Genomic DNA, 10,201 nt, shown 5'->3' with positions numbered 1-10,201 from the left:
GCATGCGATCACGTAATACTTTCATAATTCTATTTGCAACCTATGCTCAGATATTTTGAGGTTTGTAGTATTCTACGTTTCTCAAAGTATTATAGATTTAAAATATACACAAGTTTTTTGTGAAAAGTTGTAAATGATAAGTTTACAAAATAACAATATATTGGTACACAAATAATCAAATAATAGATAGCATTTGAGATTCAAGGCATGTCAGATAGAGAACATACTCTCAGATTATTATAATTCGATAATATATAAATTACCTTCTTCAGAACTAAGCCTTTTCATACGATTTATATCGTCCAACAAAATAGCAACCCAATAATCTATTTTTTTACCGGTGGTGGTAAGTTCATCTATAAAGCTTTCAGATACATTGTCCAGTTTTGTATCTGTTGATTTAAGTCTATTGTAAAGAGCAAGGAAGTCCTGTTTGCTAGCGTCAGTGTTATTATCAATTGATTGAAGTTTATAGTTCGTTTTGAGCAGTTCTTCCTCTAAATGTTTCGTTTGGTTCCATAGATTATACACGGATTTAAATCAGAAATTGTCTGAAGCTGCGTTAGCATTTTGTTTTCTTTCTCGATCAGGTTAGTTTTATTTTTTAATACATGGTTTGTTGCCTCAACTTTCACGACAAGGTTTTTCAACACAGTGTAGTTATTTTGAAGTTCAGTGTATTTATTTGCAAGTGCATTAAAACTGACCAACATTGAATTACAGTTTCTTTCAATATTTTTCGTTTTATTTTCTAATTCCAAATAAAGATTTTCTAATGTTCCATTGATTTTATTCCACACAATATATTTCTGTGTAACCTCTTGTTTTGTTGCTAAAAGATCCTGTTGAAGCTGATCTATTAACCGGTCTTGTTGTTGCCGAGCACGTCTTTCATCTATTAACATGTTAAACAACATGTCATAGTGCCTATCAGACATCGGGGCACTTATTGTCGTTACAGCATTTGTCTTTCCGTCTAATAAAAATCCAGTTGAATAAAGGATGCACAACAATAAAAACAAAAGTTTCATTTTGGACGACTCAACACACAACGCATATATCATCTTTATGGAAGGTGTCTACATGTGTTCATTTTCTAATCACAGTCGTACACAAAATACAAATGTATTCAATCTACAATGATATTTTATAAAGTTATGCGCTTTAAAATGTTATCTTTTGTGTTTGGTTTTTTGTACAAAGGACAATTTAGTCTGGTCTCATGGTATCTTTCGCTTCTTTTTTAAATGGCTTTACATATATTTTCTAGCAAGAGTGTTGACACATATCGGTACTTTTGGTCATGGTTTGTGGTTCATTTTGGTTACAGTATTTATCATTTTGTGATATTCATGATAATATTAATATGTTTATCATCCTTTTAACATTTGGTTTCATTTGTGTGTGTATAATCAAAATATGAGAAATTGTTTCTGGGAAGAAAAAACCTGTTTGCGTGTATTTCCCATATAGTCTACTATTTCTTTAACTATATATGTACCTCAATATTTTACATGTTACGCGCTTCATGTAAAAATTTAATTTTACGAAATGTGGAGGTTGTCTGTCTCTTGCTTTTATTTCGTAATTTGTATGCTCCATTTTATGGGCATAATGTTTTCTGGTCTGTGCATCCGTTCGTTCGTCCGTAAGTAGTTTGTCCGTTCGTCTGTCCCGCATCAGAATAAAGTTTTTGGTCGAGATAGTTTTTGATGAAGTTGAAGTCCAATCAACTTGAAACTTAGTACACATGTTCCCTATGACATGGTCTTTCTAATTTTAATGCCAAAGTAGAGATTTTCCCCCATTTTCACAGTCCATTGAATATAGAAAATGATAGTGTGGATGTGGCATCTGTGTACTATGGACACATTCTTGTTATTTTATAAACACAACATTAGATACTTATTTTTGTAACAAACCTTTAAAGTGGTAAAATGAATGTTAAAAAGTAAATCTGTACGTACAAAACAAGAAATGTTCTTCTGGTATGACTGCAGTACATCGCATGTAAAATCGATTTTATAACGTAATAACATAATGAATATACCGATATCTCATAAATAAATTTATTGAATTTCAATAATTATGATACACAGATATAATAAAATGTGGTATGAGTGCCATTGAGAGAAGTCTCTATCCATGTCAAAATTTATAAAAGTAAATCATTAAAGGTCAAAGTACGGTCTTCAACACGGCGCCTAGGATCACACCGAACAGCAAGCTGTAAAAGCCACATAAAACCATTCCAACATGCATAATAATATAAAGAGTCGTTAATACTTTTCATTTATGTGGTTTGTTTTATAATTAGTTTATACGAACTTGAAAATACCTGTACCAAGTCACAGTCAGGATTCTACTTCGTCAAAATTATCTCCCCATTACGCCAGTTAATTTTCATATTCGTAGAAATGGAAGCCATTGTAGGGATGACGCGCTGCCAATTTTGCTCTTGAAAACCGATACATTTATTCACAAAGCACCATTACCATCTTTATTGGTCAGTTGTATTTTAAAAGACAAATGTATCTACTAGCTAATGAGCATCAGTTAATGATCTTGTCTGCATTGATTCAACTTAGAATCATTGTCTAATCGGTTGTCAGGTGGAATTCTTGAAAAATCATAAATATTTAAAAAAATTCTAATTAAATATTTCGTGGAAGGGCAGACTAGATTTTTTTAGTGGTTGAAGACTATAAATCTTAGTTATCACACTCCAAAAAATATTAATTTTCGAAGATATGCATTTTCATCATCCAACTTGAAAGACTGTCGTCAAGTACTTTTAGTAAAAAAAAATAGCTATTCGAACACACCTACTCTGTTTTTATGATTCATTAGATAGGTATTTCACTTGACCCATATATTTCATCTTTTAGTACCGTGACTTTTCAGGTTATAAAGTCAACCTGTAGCTTTGATATATAAAAATGATAGAATCTGAAGCGAGATGATGTATCAAATATTCTTGCTTTTTACGTTTTCAAGACAAAATATTCAACTCAAATACGCCCTTACATTAAAAGGTGCACAGGATTTCTCTTTTCGATACAATTGGTACCATTTTTTCGAATTTTTTCTTGAGTCACATAATGGAAGGGCAGACACGAAAATTTCTGAACTTATAGATTGATATGTTCTCCGTCCGTGGTATTTTTTTCTACATTTAACTTGATAGATACCCATGTCGTCGACTCGATATCTAATTGTTCTGCTTAACTATGTAATAGATAAATTGAAACCTTATGCAAATGACGTTTTTAAATAAAACACTTCGTAATTGAGAAGAAAATTGTCATTTTATTTGTTTCTATTAACTTTTTTTTTGTTTTTTTTGTTACTATAGTAAACATTACAGTAAGCATTTATCACCTTCTCTAACAAAGAGCTTCGATTCTTTTGTTCTATTTCAACCGGGTTTCCGCCTAAGTCAAGAATATGACAGTTGTTGTCCATTCGTTTGATGTGTTTTATCATTTGATTTTGCCAATTGATTAGGTCTTTACGTTTTGTTCCTTGGAGGTCAGTACTTTTGTGATTTTACTTTTTTATAATAGTAAATAGCACTTTTCAGTCTGTGTTTTAGTTTTAATAGAGAAAGTTTTTGATTACCGTTTTCAACAATATTTAAAAAAAATATTTTATCAATTAAACTAGTATATCAGCGAAACAAATAAATCAATTATTGCGTGGCTTTTACATATATTGTAAACTTACTACGTGATTATTCATGTAACCATTGCAAAACAAATAGTATTTTTTATGAAAAGTACATGTACATGTAAACCTGCTGTGAATTTTTGTTACAAGAACACTTACTCAGTCAGTCAGATAGTGAAAATTACTAGTAATTAATAAAACAAAATACAAGATAATTAAATATATTCGATTTCTAGATATTAAATGTGCAAATGCTATGTTATATTACATAAATTACATCTAAATTTCCTACTTCCTCTGTATACATTTTATTTCAATTTATCAATCTCTCCGGATGAAATTCAATAAAAAATACATATAAACATGTAATTGTTTTCGGATGGATCAGAGCAGATCAGGAAATAGGAAACTGGCCTTGCAGACAAGCACATTGCACCATTACATGTTGACATATATTATTGGAAACATGGACAAAATGGACGGTTATCTTTTGTATACATTTGTTCTACTTAAATGTAAGTAAAAAGTTGAGTAATAAAACTTATCAGGGAGGTACAAGAGAGCTGTTGTTTAGTCCCGGGATTTAACCTAGCAACATTGACGATACTACAGAACCTACATTGTAACTGCATCACAAAAAAAAATATTGTGTACATCATTTTATTTGGTTTTATCTAAATTAAATAGTTGTTGAACGGTTTTTTTATCGGTCACACTTATTTATCAATGCATTATAAAAAGTAATTCAGGGTCATTGTGTACCAACCTGGCAATTCAGAAAGTATTCAAATATATAATTTTTTCGTTAACTTTGTTTGCTATATTTTTTGGTACTTTTAATTAGATATTAGCCAAATTCAAGGAAATGTGTGCATCAGCTGGAGTTTAAACAAGGACCATCTGAGAATAGTGTGCAGAACATATGATTTACACCTTCCCGTCATATTTTGTAATCCATCTAGGGAAGAGGTAGCATACTGCCCGGCCCCAAACTCATCAACACAGTGCCACGCAAGTGAGAAATTGGACAACATAACACAAGGCATAACATCTGGTGATACAGTATATGTCGTTAAAGGAGCCCTTAATAATCATCAAGTTAATGGTGAATGGAGTTGTTATCATGGATTTGTACTTGATAAAGCTAGTGTCGAGGTTATAGTGCCAAAGCGTATAGGTATGACCATTAATATATATCTAAAGGTGTTTGATGTTTAAATAGTTTAATTTGACATTTTCTTATATATTTGAAATATTTTAGATCTGATTTATCCATGTGGATTCATTAAAAATTTTGCCCGCCTACCCTAACATTCTTCCCATAACAAATGAGGGCCCTCATGGGGTTTTTGATTATGTGATTACTTGGCCGTTTTTTTAATGATTATTTGATTATTAAGCCAAATATTTCATGATTATTTGATTACCTAGGACTGTATTTTTAGTTTATGATTATTTGATTACTAAAGATAAGCAAATATTTAATGATTATGTGATTATATTGGCAAAAAAATGGTGATTATGTGATTACTAGGACCCCCCCATGAGGGGCCTCACAAATCAATTGAAAAGGATTTTTTAAAATCCTATAAACTCATATATTTGTATTGTTTATAAAGAAAAAAGGTGAAACTGTTACCTTGTACTTGTAAACTAAAGAGAATCGAATAGATCCTTAAATAAACGTTTTACACATTCAACAATACGTTGTTAACATCATAAGATACAGTTTTGATGCGGGACAGTTTGTTTGAAAAGTTGAACAAAAGCGGATTTTTTAAATATCATTTGGAAGAATATCTTAATACAAGTGTGACATAAATTCGTATAACTATTGTTTGGAAATAATCCATTTTATACAAAAGAGGGACGAAAGACACCAAAGGGACAGTCAAACTCGCAAATCCAAAACAAACTGACAACGCCATGGCTAAAAATGAAAAAGACAAACAGAAAAACAATAGTACACATGACACAACATAGAAAACTAAAGAATAAACAACACGAACCCCACCAAAAACTAGGGGTGATCTCAGGTGCTCCGGAAGGGTAAGCAGATCCTGCTCCACATGCGGCACCCGTCGTGTTGCTTATGTGATTACAAATCCGGTAAATAGTCTAATTAGGTAGGTCAAATTCATGAAAGGGAAGGGGATTGTAGTTACGACGTAAGGAACATATCCGATATCATTTGTGAAACGGTTATTCCATAACGGTCAACCAACTCGTGATGGCGTCCGTAAAATTTACGAAGGGATGATTTCAACTTCACCATTTGGAACTCTTGGTTTAATAGCTTCCTTGTGAGCAGTAACCCTCTATCAAGAAAATCATGATAGAAAATGCAAGCACGGGAATATCGTATCAATTGGGAGATATATACCCCGTATGCAGGTGCTGCTGGAATGTTGCTACTTAGAAATGGAAAGTTCACAATTGGAAAGCTGAAATTATCTCTTTTGTCGTAAAGTTTTGTCTTCAACCGACCCTCATTGTCAATTTCTAGATGTAAGTCAAGATATGAAGCCGACTTAACTGTATCTGTAGTATCCTTTATCTCCAATTCGATGGGATAGATGCGATCCACATAGTCACCAAATTTTGAATTGTTTAGTGAAAGAACGTCATCTATATAGCGGAAAGTAGAGTTAAAGGATATTGCTAACTTCTTATCTTTCTTCCTAAGAAGTTCCTGCATGAAGTCAGCCTCATAATAATAAAGAAACAAGTCAGCAAGTAGAGGGGCACATGTTCATGGTTTTATAGAAATAAGTCACAATGTGTACATGTAAAACGTGGACAGTTATAGGTCAAAGTACGGGATTAAACACGAATATTTGGCTCACACCGAATAACAAGCCATAAAGGCCACAAAAATGTCTAGTGAAAATAATTCAAACAGGAAAACCAACGGTCTAATCTATATATAAAACAAAAAGTCTATAAACACTTATGAACCTCAACAAACGACAACCACTAAACAACCCACGAAACAAATGAAACGGGTTTCAACGTTTCAAACAGGCGCCAATGTGCATGCATTTGTGCTGTATATTTATCTGATTAAAAAAAATTCATTGGTGTTTTTATCAAGAAATTATTCATTATTACATTTTGAATTAATTTATTTCTCTGTGAAAGAAAGTTATCAACTATAGTTCATCGTACGGTCTTCAGCAATGAGCAAAAGTCTATAAAGATGTGAGACAATATATTAACTACATATTAAGACGTTTTATCAATATTACATTACAGTTAACAATTCCCTAATACATGTAATAATAGCAGTTACTATAATTATAGAAAACAAAATTAATATAATTAATATTATTAATTTTTTTAGGTTTAAATGTACGACTAGAAATTACTGTAGGCGGACCTAAATATGTCCAAGTCGGACAACACATATCAATGTTCTGTACCTCGAATACAGTCTTTAAAGATTCGGCGGTTTCTTTTCATGTTAACAATCAGTTTTATACAAAAATATACAAAAATGGGAGCGGTTGTTTTTCAAGCTTGGGTTCATCAAATTGTCAGAGTGGTATGTGTCAATGTCTGTCAGATGGAAGAAGTTTTATTTTACAATACGTTGCAGAGTTATCTAGTGGCGTTCTACAATTTAGATGTTCTATGGATTCGAAAGTCTTCGGTACCTTAACAGATTGCCTTTTTGTGACTGTTGTTGGTGTGTATACTAATTAATATGAAACAGGTGAAGCGGTATGAGTGTAAATAAAACAAATGTTCATCAGAAACAAAATAATGATGATGAGTAAGGCAGTACACGGTCTTCGACAATAAGCAAAGTTCATACATATATAAAGTTATAACTGTCCTCTGCATGCTACACCATACAAAAAACACAAAAAAAAGCCAACAACATTAGCATGATTTGATAAAACAAGAGAGGAGGGGGTAGGAAAGTGATATTCAAACTCATAATTTGAAAAATACCTGACAACCCCAAATCATGAAACCAAGCAAAATCACCATTGTTATCATGTGTATTGGAAGGGTGAGCAGAATATTCACCACATCTGTCATCTACCGAATTAAAGTATCCTCACTTTTGATATGCAAATAAAAAATATGAAGGTTAAATATGTTTTTTGCGCTTAACAATCTTTAAAACTGGGACAAATGTTGGACAAAGGGAACAGCACTATACATACAAAAACCCTTACAAAATTAAAAAAATTAACAATTAATCGCATTCAGAGTACTCACGATTCCCTCAGTTTTAGTTTGTGTTCCGATTTTTTTTCAGTTAAATCGATTTGTGACTATTCTTTATACAGAGGTATACTACTTATACCTTTATCATGTTTATTTACCTTCAACTAGTTCGAAGTCAATTACAAAATAGAGGCATAAGAAACCAGATGGACATTCAAACTCACTAGGTCGGAAATAAACTGCAAACGCAATGGCTAGGGTTGATATCAGGTGCACCGGGAGTGTAGGCAGATCCTGTTCATGTAGCAGTACTAGTATGCTGGTAATCAAGAAACTTTCTGGTAGTGTCAGTTTAATGAAATGTTTTGTTTGAATCAGAGTATTTGTTCACAAATTACGATTGTCCAGCCCTTAGACAAGATACTCGTACGGTATGTGCGTCCGTCCGTCCGTCCGTTCGTCCGTCTGTCCCGCTTCAGGTTAAAATGTTTGGTTAAGGTAGTTTTTGATGAAATTGAAGTCCAATCAACTTGAAACTTACATATATACATGATCCCTTTGAAATGATCTTTCTCAGTTTAATGCCAAATTTCATGGTCCACTTTACATAGAAAATGATAGTGCGAGTCGGGCATCCGTGTACTATGGACACATTCTTGTTATTTTATGGTACCCAGCAAGTACCTTTTCTTTCAATTTGTCCATTAGTTTTCACAATGACAGAAGACGCATCTTTATCAATGTTTCATTAATATTTCGAAAATTGTTACTGTGACTTCTCGCTCAACTTTTTATTTATGTCAGTTGGATTCTGTTTTATTGACCTATATCATGTATTACCTTTATCTGTTTTATTGACCTATATCATGTATTACCTTAATCTTATTTCGTTTAAGTTGATATAGGTATAAACTCGGGTATAATTATTAAAAATAATCTTCTTTTTGTACACTTGCATAATTAATATACCATCGTATACTTTATAAAATGCATATATTTAAATCAAAATATCTTTTAACTGTATACATTTCTACAAATTATATAATCTCCATTTGCAGATATAAGTGGTCCTTTTATTACAACTGATAAAGACTTTCCATTACATGCCGGTAGTGTGGTTGAATTGACATGTAAAGCTATTTCCAGAGGTCATATTCTCGAAATGTGTATGAATTGTCTTGACACAGATGTTCAAACTCACAGGAGAAATAATAATACGTATGTTGCTAAACTTTCAAAAAGAGTAAAGTCATCAGATAACGGAACACTCTGTACATGTAAACTGTCAAGTGTCATAACCAGATCATCGTCAATCAAACTTCATATAATCAGTAAGTACATATACCAAATCGATACTTTGTGTGGAGTCTCATTACCAGCTCAACGGCAATCTAACTTTATATAGTACTTTTACATGTTTTTTATTCTTCATTATTTTCAAAAGTTCAAAATCCTTGTTTATTCCAAAATACTTAATGTGATTGATTGGGTTATGTTCAAAAGTTGGACGATTATTCATCATGACGTATCACAAAGATGTAATTTTGCTGGTGTCTGTTCTATGGTCGGGTTGTTGTCTCTTTGACATATTCCCCATTTCTTTTCTCAATTTTAATTAACTGCATGGCGACCTGTTTTTTGTAAAGAGAAAACCTTCATTTATTCGTTATCGTCCAGTAAGACATAAGAGTGGAAGATACCAAAGTGACATTTAATCTCATATGTCAAAAATATACTAACAACGATGTGGCAAATTAAGAAATCGCAAAGGACAAACAACTGTACAATAAACACAACATAGAAACATGTACTGGCGTGACGTCTCAATGACATGTATACTATCTTGCTAAAAATGTAGATTTGCTTCTTCGTTGTTATTATGGTTTCAATTGATGTTATCATAGTATTCTTAATTTCATTTTCCTAAGGAATTATTAGATCTAAAAACTCACTGAAACATGGGTTACTGTTTCTCAAGATTGTTGAAAGTGTGTGCTCATTAAACTACATGTAATATCACCAAAAATATATTCCAGGAGCTCCAATTCTCGAAACAGTTAATATGGTTTTCTGCAACAACACTGACTCGGTTATTCTATCATGCCAAATTAGTGGTGAGATGTCAAAATTTGACTTTTACCCTTGGGAGCACAGATTTAATGGTACATATATAAGATCTCTCCTAGGAAAGGTAACAGGAAATGTTTCGTTTTTGACTATCGATTCTTGTAGTTATGAAGACATTGGTGAATACATATGTGAAGCAAGGAACAAAGACTCACAAAAGATATTCCACCAAAATAATTCTACCAGTGTAATCGTTAAAGGTAGTTAGTTTATTGCATTTTCCTCT

The sequence above is a fragment of the Mytilus galloprovincialis genome, chromosome 9 (assembly GCF_965363235.1).
Source record: "Mytilus galloprovincialis chromosome 9, xbMytGall1.hap1.1, whole genome shotgun sequence".
In the NCBI taxonomy this organism is placed as follows: Eukaryota; Metazoa; Mollusca; class Bivalvia; order Mytilida; family Mytilidae; genus Mytilus; species Mytilus galloprovincialis.
This window is presented reverse-complemented; position numbering follows the sequence as displayed.